Here is an 18,031-nt window from a genome sequence, read left to right on the forward strand (position 1 = left end):
CCCGGCCGCGGAGCGGGAGTGAGTGAGAGCGAAACAAACAATCAAACCGCAACGCCTATCGGGTAGGAAGTGAATGATTGAATGACAATTGCATTTGCTCGGATGTTCGGCCAATTCTTGTTTTTTTCCCGTCCAGTTTATGCGGTGCAAAGTTCACGCAAAGCGGGAAAGTGCGGAGGGAAAGCGCTGGGGCGGCGGAAGTGACTGGCAAGCAATTAAGGCTCAATTGGCAGGCCACCGCACCTGCAGAAGGGCCATCTTCCTCTTCGATGTCAGTCTTAAAGTTAAGCGGAAGCCGTAAGGATGGGCGGAAAATAACAAAAGCCCTAAGGGGACTGACTTGGATAATCAAAAAGTTGGGCTTAGTACCCATAACTCTTTGAATTGCCTATTATTTGCATTATATTAATGTCTCTATACATTTAAAATTAACCGTGAAGAATTTATTTAAATAAAACATATAAAACTAAAATATCTAGTTGATTTAAAATAATATTAATTTAATATAGTAATAAAAATCTAGATATTTGATTATAAGAGTTTTTAATTGTATTATATATATTTTGAGGCATTTTGTTTTGTTAGTTAAATTTATCTATAAGTTGTTATTGTATGATTAAAAATTGGTTAGGAAACACAATAAGAACATTATAGGCCCATTCTATGGCTTTTTTTATAATAGAGTAGTCATTTTTTTGATATTTTTAAGCCCCGACGTCGCAAATTCGCGTTAAAAACAAAGACTTTATCACAGCTGTGCTTAAATTGTTTTATAAACATAAGGAGTGGTCATGTCTATGCACTTGGAGCACTTTTTAAAAATGTTTTACATATGCAGTTGGGCTCTTGAGTACAGCTTAAGTTTGAGACTAACCATTTTACTCGTTCTTCCTAAATTGCAAATTCTTTCCTGGCAAAGGAGAGCAAGGAAAAGATACATTCTTGTATGCATGTGAGAGCATTTCTTCAGTTGTTTTAGCTTTTATTGATGCCTGCCCTGCCACAAAGTAAGTTTTAGCAACCTATTCTGTGTTATACACTACAAAATACTGGTGATGAATTTAACAATATTACTTTTGAATTAAGTTTTATTTGAGGCTTTTGATAATTCGTTTCGAATTTAAAGTACATATTAATTTAAGCAATATTGTGATTTATTCAAGTTTTCTTTTGACTCTCTTGTTTTTACATCATCATCAAATTATCAATTTCCAAACCCAGAATGCCCTCAGGATTAGGTAAACTGCGATTTTCGAGCAAAAACATCGCAGTGTAATATCATTTTTTTATTTCACGTATTTATATATAAATCAATATATTTCCATATCAACCTAGTCCCTCCGTTTTTTAAAGTGCACATCTTAGATGGAAGGCCTTTCGCTTCTAGGAATTATTCTCAAACCTATTTTGACAGTATTAATTCTCTTCAGCCCTATTTTTGCGATACTAACTTTACATTCAAACAATTGCAATAACCCATAAATATTTGTTGAAAGCATAACGTAGGAGTTCAACATGCTTTATCAATACCTTTTTACTTAGAAAGTATCTTTTGGTATTTATTTCGATCCCGTTTGGACAACGTTTGTTTTCAGTGCAGAGCTCCTTCACTGTGTTATAATTACGGACAAATTGTCAATGCTCAAATCGTTTTTTGTGGAATGCGGTACTCCAAGTGCAAGGAACACGCTTTTCCCACATCCCAGTTCACAAACCGGCAAGCACATAAACTTCCGGTCTGGTGTGCCAAAACATGTGTGTGCTGCGTGTACTCGTGCTGCCAAGTGGGCGGGGCTCGCTGGCCTTAAGCTCGTTGACAAATTTGGCAGAACTGCGAGAAACGTATCCTCGCGAAATGCATGCTTTATTGTCGCTGGCCGGCGATGCGTGCATAGAAATGATAACAATAAAATATGGCCGAAAAAAGCGGACGAGTTTTGGCCCGCAAATTGTCCGCACTATCCTGTCCCAGGATCCGTCCGGTCGGAGGGTGTGCGCCTGTGTGTGCATCCTGTTCGTCCTTGCCGCTCGTTCGCATTGTCACCCGCAACAACAGCAACAACGAGCACCGCAGTTGCGGTTTTTGACAATTCGTCAGACATTGTTGACACAGTGTCTGAGCAGGTTCGTTGTCGCTGTCCTCCGATGCGGTTGCTTGGATCGTCCGTTACACGTTTCCTCCTCAGTTCTTCGAGTTTGTTTGCTTGGTACCCTGTAATCCGGGCTTTTCGGGGGTGAGCTGAGCAGTTCGGCCAAGTTTACTTTGTAACTTACATTTGAAAGCCTCATAGCACGTTTCTTTTTGGTCTGCTTGTATCTTAATGATATCTTAAACTCTCTTAAATGGATAAAGAATTTCAATGATGTCACGTTATTGAAAATGTTGTACCAATGATTAGGAAATTTAAGAAAGGCTCAAGTAATGGGCAGAAATCATGGCATTTGAATTAAAAAATTAAAATCGAAATGGTTGTTAAGTGTCTGGGCTATCAGATACCCATTGTCCTGTGACTTAATTTCAAAATTAGTACTCCGTCAGCTGGCGCCAAGTGCAATTCTCTACTGTTACTGACCATTTAGGACCGTCTAACCTCTACATTTAAAGATCTTCTCCAACTTAGATTCGTAAAACTTAAGGTAATTAAATGGGTATAACAAAATAATGCATATCAATTAAAATGGCCGTTGGCCTTAATTTAAAAATATCCCCTTAAGCTTATATTTTTAAAATATAAGGTAATTGAATAGGTATTACAAAATAATTGCTAAAAATCACAAGAAACTACACTGAGAAATTTACAAAGCATAATCTTTTTTCGTTTCACTTTTTCTAGTAGAAGAGTTCTTGAAATCAAGCATGCATAGCCCCTCTTAAATCCCTCTTGAAAAGACGCTTGCTTAGGAGAGATATTTCACGCAAATCAAGAACTTTTTACTCTTGGTATCAAGAGCGGTTTTGCTTGAATTTGAGAATTTACCTTCTTTTTTGCCGAAATGTAAGCAACTTATTTTTGAAAAAGTGCTTTATAACGAAGAGCACTCCTCCTGATTTCATCAAAAGGGGGTGCAAATACTAGTTTGAATCAGCTGAAATTGGGCTTTTCCTCGGTCTACCAATACGGATTGTGCTTACAGCATAAGTTTAATTCAGAACGTATCTGCAGGTGTCTGTGGCACTTTAACTTACAAAGGCTGTTGTGTACAAACTACCAGGTACTTCGCAGTCTCGAACCCCCGATTACGTATTAAAAGAACATTTTTGCAGCATTCTGTAACATCTGCCGGGGAGGCAACAACAAGAAACCACAGGTGAGATTTGCTCAGTTTATTTATTTCATTTCACTTGATATTTTCCGTTGGCTTTTGGGAAATTTGGCTGGCACTTGGCAATTAGATTTATTGCCGCCCGGAATAGTTTCGAGCTCGGAGTTCAAAAAAGTGCTCGGTTACAGAGTTTCCGCTCTGCAACGCATCTCGAAAATTAATTGTGGAATTGGGTTTCTCTGAACTTCGGTTATTTGTCGATAGTTTTAAGTATCTCACCGCTCGTTAAATGTGAAATTGGCTTGAAACAGTGGTAAAGTCCCTCAAATCTGGATGCCTTTGCAGCGTCACACATTCAAATTTGCGAACACACGTTGCACTTGTTAATAAATTTCAAATGTGCAAGGGAATTTCAGTTTCGCACTGTGCCAATGCTAAGCTTGCTTTTCGTTTCGCTAAATCCCTTGTAAAACAACTTTTGTTATTCGCCACTTTCGGTTGTTTGCAGTTCTTGTCTTTGTATTTTTGTTTGGGTTTGTTTCGGTTACCTTTTTGTTTTGATTTTGGCTCACCTGCGCAGGTTGGCGGCGGTGTGTAAGCCCTTTGTAAGTCGCTCCATTTCGCTTTTGTTGCTGCTCGCCTGCCGGTTAACCCCCCGGGCCCCTGAGCCCCCTCAGCCCCCTTAGGCCCCTTTACCCCCCGGTGCAGGACACATGGAAAGTCCTTTCCGCCGAGCACTTTTGGCAGACATGTTTTATGCCACCTGCTGTTGCTGCCGCTGCCACTGCCGCTGCGGTCCCAAACACTGTGTTGTCGAGTGTTGTCTGTTGCTCTCGGGCTCGGGCTGGGGCCCTGGTTCTGGTTTTGGTTTTGGTCTCTGGCTTAAATGGTTACGTTCTTTTTTATATTCACAGCTTCGGTCGTTATGAATTTTTCAATTTTCTGCAATTTTTGCTGGCCAAAATGCTGCTGCTGTCGGTTGTTGCTTCTCCGATTGCTGCCGTTGCTGTCGTGCAACTTGTTATTGCTGCTGCTGTTGCTGTTGCTTTACTGCTGCTGCTGCTGTTGCAGTTGCAGTTGCAGTGATTGCTGCTGCATTCGATGTAACTGCCGGCTCAAATGTTGCCACTGTTGCTTCCTTTGTTTAGGCTGAGATTGCTGGGGTGGTTGCAACTAGTGCCTATGCAATTTGTAGTTCTTAAAGTAAGTCAGCCAAATCGTTTTACCTTTCCACAGCTGTAAAATCGCTCTAAATTTAAAGTTCCCAGAAGTAGATATTTGCATGTTAAATTGCCATCCCATTCAGTTGCGTGATTTTTTGGTTCATTTACTCGAATCCAGACACTGTTGCTGCTGCGTGGGTGTTGCTGCCATTATTGCAGTTGGGGTTGCTGCTGCCGCTCCTTGTTAATTCTGCCGCGGATGCTGCTGTTGTTTTCCACAGCTCTGCTGGCTGTGTTATCGCCGCTGTTGCTGCTGCTATTGTAGCTGCAATTCGCGTTGCTGCTGGACACTCTGGTTTTACAATTGCTGCCGTGCAGCACTTTCAGGTGTTTAATAGTTGTCGAGTTCATTTGCAATATGCCAGCCAGAGGGGAGTGGCGGGGACACCGGGGGAAGGGCCGCGGGCGGTCAGCTGAAAAATGGTAAATTCAGGGCGGGAGTTGGCTTTGTTTCTTAATAGGCCGCTGGCCATGTGGCTGCGCGGTTCACCGTCTCTTTAGTGCACTGCAAGAACAGCCTAAGAAAACTAAGAAGATTTCGAAAAATGTTTGATGAGGAATGGTATACAAATCGTAATAGATTTAAACTACGAGTTTTATAACATTTAAGGCAATGGCTTACGAGTTATCTTTCTTAATATTAAAACATATCTTTTATGCGTCTTCTATTAGGTAGCCAATCTTCAGATTTTTATATATATATATCGCGAATATACTATGAACCCAGTTCTGTATCTATGCTCTTAAAAACTATGTTGTATAAGGATCCACAATTTTTAACAGATTGTGTGGCCGATAACCATCTCCTTCATAAAATATAATCATATTTATTCACATATTCAATTGCACAAAATAACACCTGTTAGAAATTATAAATTTGTATTATTATATTATTATAAAAACCGACTGCTCCTTTTTTAAATTGGTCTAACTGAGGACTAATTCGAGGACTCAAAATAAAAAATAGAGCTCTTAAAAATTAAATTACTAAGCGATGTCTAACTTAAATAGTTTCCAAAGGTCACAAATGAATTTAACAATTATTATAACTCGACAACTGTAACTTTTCAACGTTTCAAAAGATACTAAAATTCGAGATAATTTAAATAGACGAAATTAGTCACCATAAATTAAAAAGCAACTTACTTTTTCGTCTCAGTGCACCCATTTTCTGGATTCCTGCTTGAATTGCCATCGACAGGTGCTCATTGCACTCGCTGCACAGGCTCTCATTGTCCTGGATGTGCTCGGGAGTGTGTGAGTGCAGGATTGCAGGCATAATGCGACTGGATTGTCCTCCTCGGTCTCTGTGGCTTTCGTTTTTCACTCGACAAACTTTTGCATAGATAGATAGACCGAGTCGAGTTTACCAATTATCAAAAATAGAATTTTAATTATACATTGTGAATTTGTATGGCTCCGTAAAACTGGAAAGTTTCTCGCTCGCCCCCGAGCCAATCTCCCCTGAAAAAAAACTTTACCAGACTAAATCGTTTAAAATTTCGTTTGTTTGCCGAGCTTGGATGAGGCTTGTGATTTCATCGGTGTGCGGACTTTCGAGTACTTAAATGCTTAGGGAAAACTTGCAGCAGTCGAGATTCCAAAAATTATATTGGCTAACTTTTACAATGGCCAAGTGGTGCGATAAATTGAGCAAATTAAATAATTATGTATTTATAGAAAACATATTGAACAGCATAACTAAGTTCAATTTATATTGGTGACTCACGGGATATTAAAACATAACATAAAATTATTATCTTACTGGTGTTAATTTGTTCACCAAAAATCGGTGTATTTTAAAAACTAAAAGAACAATTTAAGTTCTTTTTTTTAAGTTTTTCTATGAATTAAATGACTTAAATACAAACAATTAAAATAAGAATTAACAAAAGAATAAAATAATAATAAATTCATTTTATAAGTTAAATGCATCTTTATAAGTTAAATCAAAAGACTTAAACATCAAAATAAAATTGAAAATTAGAATGAATTCATAAATAAATATACATATATCCTTTTACACGAACAACGAACTAATTGAGCTTAAAATTTATATGGAATGCTATCTGCATAATTTATTTCAATTGCTACATTGTCATAAATTGCTGACTATTTGGGATTTGGAAACTTAATGCCTTCCCCAAACGGACGCACACTTACGGGCAAATATTAAAACAAAGGACATGGGGACTGGCCCGGAGAGCCGGGCCGCAAATAGGTTTTTGGAATCGGGCAAACGGACTCGTTTATCGCCACAGATACGAACACCCACAGTTACACGCCGGACAGACTACTCGGGGACATCTTGGACATCCCTGGACGGGCTTGCACAACTTTCGCCCAACTCGTTGATTATGTAATTAAGACCCGGCCGCCAGGCTGCCAGCTGCCAGCTGCCAGTGTCCTTAGATCCTTGGAGACGACTGATTAATAATTGCAGTGGTCGATTGACACTTAATAGCGTTGATTGCGAATAAATTTGTGGGCCAGGCGGGAAAGTTACATTCTTTTGGCCCCGGCCCGGTCCTCCGGGTCCTGCGCATATCCTTGTTATTACGGTTATGACTCGAACATTGCTGCTAATCACACTCGGAGGCATAACACACATTGGATTCAAAAGGCAAATAATAGCGCACAGGAGATGGGTGGCTCTGGGGCAGTGGGATGCGGCGTGTGCCTGGCAAATGGCAAATGGCAAATGAGTGGGAATTCTCGGCCAAATTATTCCTTATTGAGGCAACAGGCAGCAGCTGCCGGGATTTTTGTCCTTGTCGGTGCGCTGGCTTTCTTGTTCGCCTCCTCGCATCTTACTCATTTGGCTGTAACTCTGGCAACCTTTGACCGCCTTTCCCCGCCCTCGGTGTTGTTGTAGTTGTTGTTGCTGTTGCCCTGTGGCCTGTGGAAGCGGCAAAATAGCAAAATAGAACAGCAAATTGAGGCAAAAGGAACGTCTCGGTCCCGTCCTTCAGCAGCACCCAGCACCCAGCACCCAGCTCCCAGCCGCATCCTGTGGCCCCGCACAATGCAGCTTTTGGTCTCAGTTGTCCTAGGTCCTGATGCAAAAACGCAGCCATGGCGCTGCTTTTTGTCCCTGTGTCTCGCAGGCAGCACTTTTTCGCTGGAATTTCTAGCTGGCAGACTCAAAGGATACTCTTCGGGTAAGGTTAATTGGGTATTAATGTGATTACATCGATTTTTCCACAAGTTGGCAGCTTGGTTGCACGGAATGCAGGACCTTCTAGTAGCTAAGTTCAGAATAATAAAATAAGCGACCGGAAATGCAACGCCACCTTAAAAATAAGTGTGCAGCTTGAAATTAATTATTCTCAAAAATCTGTATTATAATAATTATTATTTATTAATTTAAATTAATGGTTGTCTAGTAGCTAAAGGAATCGCGTCGCAAAAAAATACTTATATAATATTCCACAAATTTCATTGCCTACTTTTGTGAGCCAGCATTACAAATTGTTTGTATAAAGCGTGACTAATTGTAATCTAATTGAATACATGAGCCTACACAACGTATACTTAATAAACCTCCTAAATTCGTCAGCCCTTAATCGATTTAATCGACGTGCACGTGGCTGGAAAACTTTGATTTAATATCCGCTTAATCGGCAGCATGAAAGGCTAATCTGCTTGTAACAAACCATTTATCAGAATTAAATAATTCGTTTAGGGGATTACGCAGATTTGTATGGTAGTTTACAGCTGCAGTGTGCCCATTGAAATGATGACTGTTTTTATTTATTTTTTTACTTTTCAGGTGTCCTGTTCACTGCCATGGAAACGCTTTGAAAGCTAATATAAAGGGAATTAGGAGTACCTTGCCAGACAGAGCGGTAGCTCCTCCAGTTATTAAAATCTTAGTGAATCGTAATTCATGAGAGACCAAGAAAGCCGGTAGTTTTCGGGGCCCTTTGCGGAAAGTACGCAACCGTATCGCAAAGAAACATCACATCGCTGGAGGCTTAAAGAGAACCAAACCCACATTGCCAACATTTTTAAAAACAGCTTCTACAGTCGGTGATCCAAGAATGTCATTTGACATTTCACCGAAAAAGAACCAGGGCAAATAAAATAAAATATTATGCGAAGAAGCCGAACAAAAAATGAAGACAGACTTTGTTGTCCTTGTCAGCGTGGCTACAACTTCCTTGGCCCAGGACGAAGTCGGAAGTGCCAGCGGAAATGAGTAAAAAACCCACAACTCACTCAAAGTTCCCGCTCTTTTGCGTCTCTTCCACTCGAACGAAGGGAAATTCCATTTCGAGTGAAAAGCAGGCCACACACGAACCTCCTCGGCTGCCTTCGGCACTCGGTTTGGGTTTCCACTCACTCGGCATTGAGCGTTTGTGGAGCATCCCCAGAGATGCGAACTTCGGAGGAAAAAAGCTAGGGAAAAATGAAGGAACGCTGCACTCGCGTGTCTCGACTATCAGATACCCAGTGATCAATTTCAAAGTAAAATTTCTGGGCAATGGGACTGTAATCATGCGGAGAAAAAAGAAGGAACGCTGCAGTCGCTTGCCTCGACTATCAGATACCCAGGGACAATTTCTGGGCAATCAGACTGTAATTATGCGGAGAGCAGTGACACCATTGACCATCGAAGGAGTTTTTAACTAAGTTGTTGATAGCTTCTAAAATAGTAGTGTGTTGATTACCTAAATAAATTTTAAAAACAGTTTGAGGTACAAAAATGTGTGCCTATATAGAAGACATTAAAAAAAAAATAAATTCAATTTAAAAAATAACTGCTTTAAACGTAAAGGATGTTAATGAGCATTTATTAATGAGCTCATAAAAATATTACCCAACAAAGGGATGCCTAGGATATCAATGACTTATAATTGATTACTTACGCTTGAAAATTTAAAACGAAATAATTTATTTATAATGTGAGTTTACGCCAATCCTTAGATATTGTTGTCGAAAAAATCAATATATTACATTTTTTGATTGCAAAAGGAAATCTTGTAAGTGTTTTACAGTGGATTCGGGGTGGACTGTGCTGCCTTCATATCATATTTATATATTTTGAAAATTTGTCTAAAATGTAAAATCTTAAGCTAAATGTTTTCAAATTTTAAGAAAACATACGCAGATAATATTTTTTAAATTTGACATTTTCTATACATAAATCAATCAGTAAACGCATTTTAGTATTTGCATCCAATTTTGTAAAGTTAAAAAGTCATATTTTGTAGAAAATACGTAATTTTATCTATCAAGTGCGAAGAAATTATATTACCATTTTGTAACGTTCTACGATAATCGTCAAAAACTACTTTTCCTTCGAAGTGGCTTCAAAGTTTGTCTTTCATACCCCTATTTGGTTTAATGTTTTTGTCATAATGTGTAAAACTATAACTTTTTAACGCCAACGTATTTAACAACGTGTTAAACAAATCAATTGTTAACCTTTTTAAATATGCGAACAAATTCCAATTTTGCGAAGCCATAACTTTAACAGCCTTGCAGTGTAAAACTTCAAATTAATCCAAAAGTATTTGAGCACTTATGCAAATTATACGTTAAACGATACAGGATTAACAGAATAGAAGTACACAAATTTAAAATATCCGTATTTCGACTAATTTGATTTTTTGGCTTAAATTTAATTTGTTGTGTAACTTGGTTAACATTTGTTCAGCCACAACCGATGTTTTAAGGATTTAAGGTGACAAAAACAGGAAAATGGTCCTTAAAGGAGGAAAAAAGTTTAGATGGGTGAAAATATCTGATAAAATTTCATAGGTAAGTAACAAAACATGGTTAACATTGTTTAATAACAACTTTTTACGAGTTCCAAAGCACAGCCGGAAAAAGCAGCCAGATCTGGCGGGAAAACCAACTGAGCGCGCACCACTGGTCGGGCGACAGCAGCAGTGGCAGCATCCGCCGTGGCAGCGGCAACAGTCGAGCGGCGGATTCGATGCAGCAGAGCCAGAAATTCCGGCATTACGTATACGCCCAGTCTACGTCGAGTTGGCCACGTGTACGGACACGCGGCGCGGTTCGCATCCTCCGGTGGTAGAACATTCGTTACCAACACTTCACTACCAACGATCTCGCGACTCGGTGCTGATAAGGGGAAACAGAATATAAACGATTTGAAGTGCTCCAAATTTTCTTTTTCTTAAATCTATAAACCTTTTTTTTGTTGATTTTTTGTGTGCCCAGTGCAAGTGCTAGTGTCTGTGAAAAGAGTGCCGGCTTGGAAAATGCGCGCCAAAAATTGAGAAATATTCGCAGAGCGCAGCGGCAACAGAAACTAATCAAACTACATTTTGAAACGACCGAGGAGATAAACATAAATAGTAATATACATGTTTACATTTATTTTATGCACACACGTACAAGTATTTGGGCTACAATTTCACAATGTAAACAATTAGTTTTTCCGTGTTTTTCCCTGACACAACAAAAACAATTAATTAGTGAGCTAGTCACAATGCCAATTAGCAAAGGATAACAATTAAAAAAGTGACACAGATACTAAATACTTATTTTTGGGAAAGTAGGTTATAATATTATTTGAGAAAACATTAAGGAAATCAAGCTGGTGATTGCGGTAGCTTAAATAAATTGTAATGAAGTGGGCTTTAATGAGCAAGAGGCCAGATTAAACTTTGTTTGCAACCGCTGGTGGTTAAATTTTTGTGATTTAAGAGAAAACGAGTGGATAAGGTTTAATAGGTTTTAAAATAAGTGTGCGTTCCTCCTCGAAAGGAGATTTTAATTCTTAAAATACTGTTTGAAGATAAACGATTTTTTATGAATTTTGGAAAATTATATTTATTATTTTGAAATAATATTTGCCTATGATTGTGCACCTACATTAAATTAATAATCACAATGTTTCATCACAGTCTGTATATTTATTATAAATTATAAAGTAGGCAAGTACTGAAATATTCAAGGGTTGCGGTGATATCGCTAGTCATTAGTGAATATTTATTCTTCACTTAAAAATAAAGTTTGTGATAGCTTGAAAATTAAAATGTTCTTTTGGAAATTTAAACGGATTTTCTGTATATCCCGTATAGATAAGTTTGGGGCCACTTAGCGAATTGGCGGACATATTTTTAGACACAGCCCAAATAGTAAAAAACAAGAGCACGACCAAAAAAAAGAGGGAAAACGAATAAAACCGACGACAGAACACAGAAGCTATAGAGAATCGGGGAAAAATGAGAGAAATTCATTAATAAAAGACAGCAACAAGAACAAGAGCAAAAATTAAACGGCTGCCATCAGGCTTTCCCCTTCTCTCAGCCATTTCCCTTCCGTCTGGGCCGCTTTTCCTCGTCCGGCACAGCTGTGATCACAAGAAAAGAAAAGAAAAATCGGAAAAATGAAAATGAAAATTATTACATATGCGTAATGGGCGCTTTGTTGTTGTTGCTGCTGTTATTGAACAAGATTTCCCGAGCTACAACTACAACGATTTTGAAAGCGGCAACTTTGACGAAGGTTTTCTTTCTGCTTTTCTTTAAATACCCTGGCCACGCATAGCGTGTGCTAAGGAGTGATGGGCTGGGGACCATTTTATCGATTTGGGATTATTTTTCCGGAATGCACATAGAATAATGGTGGTAATTTTTAAAATAGGTATTTAAAAGTCAGCTGTTTTGCCTACTTATCTATAGGAACTGGATGTTTTGTATCAGCTCTTGTCAAGGGTAGTGCCCAGTATTAATTGCCACTCACTTGATTTCCCTGCATCGCATCGCTGTCTCATTGAGTTCCCTAGACGTCCAACAGCCCCATCTCTTTCGTGCACCGTGCAGCCGTCTCTTTCCATCGGTGGCTGGCAAAGTTTTGCATTATGTTCATCTCGTCTGGCGCTCCTCCACGAGTACATCCCATTCCCACATATGTGGCTCAAGGCTAGCGCATAGACGCACTTTCAGCGCCCTCGTCGATTTCTTAGTTTTATTTCTCATTTTCCACACATTTTGTTGCTCTCGTTTTGGCATTCTTAATTTTTTTCAGCATGTTGCCCCCATAAATTTGGGCGAGCCAAACAAAATGTTTGTGGCAGAGGCTTTTTGCGGGCCTTTCTTGAGGGACGATCGGAAAATGTGTTATGGTACCTAACGTCACGTTTACCGTGCAGCTGGAAATGTAGGAAGGGGTTGCTCTTTATTAAAGCGACTTAGGTGAGGGATTTAAAAATAAAGTAGAATTATATGCAAATGTGGTGTTTAAAAATGAAATTTGATTGGCACTTTTTTAATTTAGTTACACGTTCAATGATTCTATTTAATTGTAGAACTTTAATTTATTTCCAAATAGTCCATTATCTATGCCCCCAATAAAATTGTTTATTACTTTTTCCAATTTCGTAACTCATTTAAATTCCGGCCTATGTCTCTTCGAAAGCTATTTACTTTTTAAAGTTGATTTAATTTCCTCTCCATATCTGCCCCTTTATTCGGCCATTTAGTTTTATCTCCCTCCGGATTTGCCGTGATTAAATTGTTCCCATTTTTGTACCATTTGTTTCAATAAAATTAAGCCAGAAGTTTTTGTTGTTAAACCCAAACTTCCTTTTACGATTTTCCTGCTTTTGGTTAGCTTAACTGCTTTCCGCCTCCTTCGGCCACCCGTTTCTTTTGTGTCCCGAGCAACAGGTCCTCTCGTTTCTGGGATTTCTTGTTATTTATTTGTCTTTTTGCGTATTATTTTCATTTTTCCGTATTATTTTTGGGCGAATAAAAGTGGTCCGAAAGCCTTTTGCATTGTGCTGAATTTTCGCGGCGATTTCCCGTGGAATGTGAAACTAATTGCAGCTGGATTTGGGTGGGCGGAAAACGCAATGGCACACAACTAATCAGAACGGAAAAAGAGCAGAAAATTCCGTAAATGGGAATGGGTTTTTCTGGCGGGGAAAGCCAAAAGAAAAACGATTTCAATAAATGTCATAAATTTGCCCGACAACTTTACAAAGGGGCGGGGGAAGTGGAAAAGCAAAGGAAATGGCTTTTCCCCCGCCCGTCCTGCTCCCTGATTATCGTCTGCTTTGCTGTCGGCTTGTAATCGCTTTCATTACAGCAGAAAAAAGGAGAAAGAAAAGGAAAACTGACCAAAAATAATAAAATAAAAAAGCAAAGCGAGAAGGGAGCTGAATGCAAAATGCCATGAAAATGGAAAACCAACATGGCCATTTCCACAAAGAGAGAGACGGCCAGATAAAGTACTGCTTTCACTTTCTGGCTTCTGCTCGTTGGTAGTAATTTATTTGATTATATTTTATTTTTTGCTTATAATGATGCATTTAAACTACCGTCTTGTGGAGAATATATCTTTTATAAATATCTTAACCACCTTACTGCGGTTTCTGCGGGCTTTTCTTATCCTTTGTCTGCGTTTTTCCACGCTGCGGCCACTGCAGAAATTCGGGCCACAACAAAGCCGAAGATGTAAAGGGAAAATCCCATTTATATATAGGTGTGCTGTGTGTATCTCCACATTGTCATGGTAGCTGTCGGCCCTATGACCTGGTTGCGGTCCGAGTCTTAGGCAAATGTTTCGGGAAACGCAAGACTGTGGGTGCAACGGAGCTGCCAATTACTCTCAGTGTCGATCTGCACCAGCAAATTGAGCTGCATCATAGGTTCTAATCAAAAAGAAAACACTGTGAACTGGCAAATTGAAAAAAAATCAGCAAAATATATTTTTTTAAGGCTCATCGGAAAACTTACAAAGCAAGAGTATAGTTTAATCATAATCAAATTAATCTTTCAACATTGTAACACTATTCCTTAGTTGTTTAAAAATATGATGGTATCTATTTGACAAATTTTTGTATTTTGCAGAATTATATTCTCGAAGAAGGTTAGATGACTATAGTTTTCTCTTGATAAGTAGGGGTCAGTATGAGTAGACTGATATTTTAATTAGTAATGGCTTTTGGGGAATGGCTATTCCCACTTAATAGTATATTCGAGTATTTAAGTACGCAAGCCAGATAAGAATTATGAGAAATGTAATCTGAAAGGGAAAAAAAGGATCCATAGTTTATGTTCTACTTCCTTAAATATTATGATAAAAATTACCCAATTAATGCCCAAAGCATGGAAATGATACCTTGTCGACCAAAAAGTTATGATCAATTAAATATATTTCCTCGCAGCGAGCTCCCCGGGGTAATCGCTCGACAATAAATATTACATTTGCCCCGCTGGGCATCCATTAGTTCTAGCCATTGCTAAATAGTTTCGCCGTATAGTTTCATATGTTTGGCATTAGGATGCACTTGCTCTCCAGCGAGCACAATATCCATTATTTGCCCACTCTGTGTGCGGAAAATTCAAATATTAAATTGGCAGACTGCGTTGTCAACGGGAAACTGTGGAAATGTGTCTAAACTTTTGTGTATTATGCGAGGCATTCGTTTTTTGTTATCAGGCATGCAGGGTACACATGTACGTACTCTGCCTGCGGGTTAAATTAGCAAATTACAAAACAGACAGCCATCGATGTTACACAAAAATCCATTACTAAAGGTGGACCGCAGCGCCGCTGAGGCGGCGGCGGCGACGTTGACGTCAACCTTCGCAGCAAACTAAAAGAATTTGGTTCAAGTGCCAAATGAAATATTGACTAGGCAACGAGGACTGCGAAGATGAGACTCTGCGACTGAGGCTGCGAGACTCTGAGACTCTGGGGCTGTGGGTCTGTGGGGCCGGGGTTCTCTAGGAATCTGGGCATATGGCGGCGCGTGTGTGACCACCTCCCGTTCCACCAGTCAACCCAATCGCCGACGCACATCGCGCTGCTGCTCTAAAATAATAATAAACATGGCAAATATTTATTCCTCATAGACACGCGGTAGCAGGGCCCTGTGCTCTTGCCCCGCTTTTGGTCGAAACACAAAGGTATTAAGGTGTCTGCTGCGCAGACGGTGCCACATCACACATCGCATCTGTAGATTATTTACCATATCATTTTTAAACCAATATAAGAACAACATTTTAATGCAAAAGATACAACACAGTTTTTTAATGCAAAATAGATTCTTTGGGGATATTAATAGCTTGAAAAGGATACGATTTTTTTCAGCAAGTATACCTATCAGCTTTGGGCACACCTATTCAAAACGAACACTTTTTTGTAGACGCATTTAAAAATATATTTCCTAATATAATTCCTATAAAATTGCTTTTAGTCCAGGGTATTTTTTGAAATAAACTCTAAATACATGATTAAATTTAAAATAAATTAAAATAAAAAGAAAATTATAGGATTGCTTAGCTGTTTATAAGGTTACCTTAGAGGGTATCTAGATAGTCACTCGGCGGATTTTCCGAGTTGCTCGCGTGTTGAGACTGCGAGAGCATCCGAGTTGCTGTTGCTGCCGTGCTGTTGCTGCTGCGCCGATGTGCTGCCGGGCCGACGTCGCCGTCGCCGTTGCTGTTGCTGTTGCTGCTGCTGCTGGCACTGTAGTTGCGACAACTACATAAACAGCTGTCATGGCCCAGCGACCGCTGCAGTCCGCCCTGCTCTTCAGCTCTTCAGCTCTTCAGCTTTTGTGAGCGATTCTGCCTCTCCCTCTGCCCCTGCCCCGCGGCGACCTCTCCTTCCGTCGCCTTCCATCGGCCTCGTGGCGTCTGCTTCTTCTAATAATAAATTGCCAAAGAATTTGTGTTTGCCTGCAGCGGCAAACAAGTCTGCTTTTTACTCTATTTTCCCAACGAGCGTCTTTAAGGTGCAATATCCAAGTCATTTCTCACTTTCACTTTCTGCCGTACGTATTTCCCCGCCTTTGTTTTTGTTGCCAGCGATAATCAGCTCTAACATAATGCGCCTTTCCGAGCACTCGCGGAACTCTCGTGGCTATGAGCTCGCCTGGCTGCCGAGGTGCGTCAAGGTTGCCCCACACAGTGTCCATCAACGTGCAACTTAATCTTGAATTAACGCATTTTCATATAATGTTTGGGCGTGCTTTGCAATTATGAAATGGCGGAGTCCCGACAATAAGTATTATAAAGCATTATAATGTGTATTTAGCAGTCTGAAATTCCACCTTTCTCTGTTTAATATTCATTGTTTAGCTCTAGCTGTATTTTCTCCCCTTTTTCCCCTTTTTTGATTTCATCATCGCAAAACCCCCTTTTGCATAATTTACATGAATTTATGGTTTGTTCAATCGAGAGTTTTGATTGCAGTTATCACCTATTGCCAGAACGATTAAGTCCGCGAGAATTTTTGTTTAATTAACTGCTTCGAACTTAGCTTTTTCCATTTCAAGTATATAAACAATTTATTTCGCTTAGTTAAATTTAAAATATTTTCATTAGTTAGTTATTTTTGGAAATGACAGCTGTAATATACATTTACACCATTTATTAGTTAATATTTTTGTATTTTGGTAAAATAATTTTTATCAGACATTAGCAACCGAAAATATTATAGGTTTATATTATAAACATTTAATCCTAATTTTCGCCGATCATCATGTTTTAAGCTATTGTTACATAGAAATAATAAGGTTAAATATAGAAGGTTTTTTGTTTTTATATATAACTAAGTATATTACTTAAATTAAATTTGCAAGAACATTAAACATCGGCTATCGAAGCAAGCTTCTATAACTCAAAAAGTCTTTTTTATTTCTTTACGAGGTAATTGTTTAATTTTTCAAATCCTTGTTGACATCGACAGCCATTTGGATTTCCGTTCATGTACTTCTTGGGCTGACTGTGGAAATTATTGGAAATTTGTGCCGCCCAAAGTTTTCGTCATCCTCTTGATCGTGAATGTTCTTAATTGAATTCGTTTGCCAGCACCGAGAAATATGTGATGAAAATAAAATAAAATAACATTTGGTTCCCATTCGCAAATTGTGCAAGTGGTACGTGTTTGTTGCTGTTTTTGCCCCAATTGTTGTTGTTATTCCCGCAGAGGACAACACTGGGAAGTGGGAAAAATGAACTGAGCTGCAGAAAGTTTTTCCTTTCCGTTGAGCGTTTTTCAATTGCTCCAAAAACTATTTTACTTACGTTCAACTTTCACTTACCAATGGTGGCAAACTTTCCACGGTAACTGTATGCCAGCGAGAGGGGGCGGGCCAGGGGCACCATGTGCTCCGGAGCCCAAGATAGTAGAACCTAGTAAGTTAATAAAAATACAATATGATTCGGGCTTCTAATAAAATGTGGTAATATTTTTGTTCTAATAGAGGCGTTAAGAAAGGCTACTGTACTTGCAATTGTGGGAAATTTCATTATGCCTGTTTTGTGCCTATTTTGTAGGTAGATTATGGGAATCAAATAAAAAGTATTTCTTAAATTTAATTTAATAACAAGAAAAGGTGTATTTGGTTTTACAGTAAAATACACATTTACATACAATCTGAGATACAAACTAGAGCTCAACGGGATCAGGCTTCGTATTAACGACTCCCGACCTATCTCCTTGACCGCGGCTGTCTGCACTACATGTGTCCGCCCGTCTGCAGCGCTTTCCACTGCGAGATATTAATTAATAATTGAAATAACTGAGCTCGTTATAAAGTGAGGCACTTT

General features: G+C 39.1%; 1 protein-coding gene across 3 annotated transcripts in view; it reads left to right on the forward strand.

The window, feature by feature from the left end:
• The first annotated feature begins 10,494 nt into the window (after positions 1 to 10,494).
• The window catches only part of LOC108033150 (uncharacterized), an 88,017-nt gene continuing 80,480 nt past the window's right edge, over positions 10,495 to 18,031 (forward strand). For 2 of the 3 annotated variants that reach the window (XM_044093317.2, XM_050888661.1), the window contains exon 1: positions 10,495 to 10,816. The gene's annotated coding sequence lies outside the window, so the exon portion shown is untranslated. Of the gene's footprint in view, positions 10,883 to 18,031 lie in introns of all 3 variants that reach the window. The other variant, XM_050888657.1, reaches the window with a different exon arrangement.

Source organism: Drosophila biarmipes, chromosome X, assembly GCF_025231255.1.
Source record: "Drosophila biarmipes strain raj3 chromosome X, RU_DBia_V1.1, whole genome shotgun sequence".
In the NCBI taxonomy this organism is placed as follows: Eukaryota; Metazoa; Arthropoda; class Insecta; order Diptera; family Drosophilidae; genus Drosophila; species Drosophila biarmipes.